Consider the following 2,165-nt stretch of genomic DNA (forward strand, 5'->3'; position numbering starts at 1 on the left):
CTTCCTTCCTTCCTTCCTTCCTTCCTTCCTTCCTTCCTTCCTTTCTTCCTTCCTTCCGTCCTCCCTCCCTTCCTCGCTCCCTCCCTCCCTTCCTTCCTTCTTTCATCTGTTTGCATAGTGTTTCCTCCATTAGATTATGAGCTCCTTTAGAGCTTTTGCCTCTTATTATATCCCCAGTGCTTAGCACAGTACCTGGCGTATAGTAGGTGCTTAATAAATGTTTCCTGATTGATTGATATGCCATAATTTGTTTATTCATTCCCTTATTGGTGGATAACTCCATAGTTTCCAATTATTCTTTACTATAACAAAAAGATCTGTAAATATTTTTAGACATATGGGTCTTTTTTCTAGAGGGAATTTTCTGAGAAGCTGATTTCTGAAATGTTGGCAATAGTTCTAGGCTGACTCTAGGGTAAATTTCTGAGGAAAGTTGGGTCATGTGATTTTGATGCCTCATTATTCCTTCTTATTGAACTTCAGGAAAAGGGGTATGTACAAGACCTTTAAAATTAGATCAGAGATGGGGCAGCTAGGTGGTACAGTGAATAGAGCATCAGCCCTGGAGCCGGGAGGACTTGAGTTGAAATGTGGCCTCAGATCCTTAACACTTACTAGCCATGTGACCTTGGGCAAGTCACTTAACCCCAACTGCCCTTCCTTCCCCCTATAAAAAGTAAAAAAAAAAAGTCAGAGATACCCAATTCCTAGATGCAGGTGGCCCATTCTATCCCTATCTCAGTGGAGTCACCTTTGAACCAAAACATTATGTTAAAGTTAACTAGTTTTCCAGCAGCGTATTGTTTTTGAAGATATATAAACTCAGGCCTCTACCCTCAAGGTGCTTTTAGTCTACTTATCTTTTCTGGAGATGAAGTTCTGGGGATGTAGGTATGTGGGCGCCCTAAGAGAAAAGCTTATTGTTAAGTGTTACTGACCTAGTAGTAAGCATGTCTCACTATCTTTACTCATTGATTGGAAGGTCTAAAATAATTTTGGGGATGTTTGCCTCTTTCTGTTTTGTTCTGTTCAATCCCACCTCCTTGGTGTGAAGCCTTTCACATGTTCTTCAACATGCACTCCAACATGTGTGTGGTGGCTTGGGAACAAGCCTGCAACCTCTCTTCCTGTTCTGACAGCTCATAACAGGTATTGTCTCTAATTATACATCTTGGGATTCAATTATATTTCCATATAGCCCTTGGTTACATAATGTCTTGTGCTTTTATGTGTTTTATCTTGTATACATTTGGGGCGCATATTTACTTATATACATTTTCTCTCCTAGTAGAATGTAAGCTTCTTGAGGGTGTTACAGACTATTTCCTTTTTGTATCTGTGGTGCCTAACACAGTGCCTGCCGTATAATAGGTGCTCAATAAATGTGTGTAGAATGATTCACATATGTTAGTTTTGTTCCTCCAATGTGACTGTGAGCATCTTGAGGGCAAGGGACCATGTCTTCAAATTTTCTTGTCTTCAGAGAGTCAAAATATTAAGCTGGATTCTCAGCAAGTCCTTGTTGAGTTGAAATGAACGGTCTCTTCAGATAGATGTGACTGAGAAGGTGAAGCCATTTTTATTCTTTGTACTTTTTAAGTCCAAAGATAGGACCAACGAGTTGGCCTTTGAGGGTGTCTGATCAGTCATGGTTTCCAGCCATGCCAGTTATTCTTAATGAAATGCTCTAGCTTCTCCCACCTCTAATAATAATAGCCCAGATATCTGTAGTGTATTATGAAATGCTTTCCTTACAACCAGCCTGTGAAATCAGTATCTTCAAAACTGATGAGCTCAGAGAGTTGAAGCTACTTCTCCATAGATGCACAGTGAGTTAAAGACAGAACTGAGACACAGACTGGCCTCTGCTGTCAAGACTAGCACTCTCCTACTATACTATGCTGCTACTGTAAAAGACTGAGAAGAGGCCTCATTTGTCCCTAAGGCCAGCAGTGAATACCACTGGGTCTCAAAGCTGTGAAGGAAGTAATCAATTATCTCGATCAGATATCTTTGCAGAGGGTTGTAGCCATTGGCTACTCTAGGAGGCTTCTCCTACCTCCTTATGTTCCCAAGGGTCCTGGACAGGCAAGACAGGAAAAGGTACACATAAGCCTTGTGGCTCCAGCTGGAGTTCATTCATTTTGGTTTTCAGACCTCCTGGC

General features: G+C 41.2%; 1 protein-coding gene across 4 annotated transcripts in view; it reads left to right on the plus strand.

Moving 5' to 3' along the window:
- ZNF423 (zinc finger protein 423) overlaps positions 1-2,165 on the plus strand; it is a 438,674-nt gene that overhangs the window by 201,180 nt on the left and 235,329 nt on the right. The window lies entirely within an intron of this gene.

Source organism: Petaurus breviceps, unplaced genomic scaffold, assembly GCF_028583685.1.
Source record: "Petaurus breviceps papuanus isolate PSGF00001 unplaced genomic scaffold, PetGlider_PUasm1.0 171, whole genome shotgun sequence".
Taxonomy (NCBI): domain Eukaryota; kingdom Metazoa; phylum Chordata; class Mammalia; order Diprotodontia; family Petauridae; genus Petaurus; species Petaurus breviceps.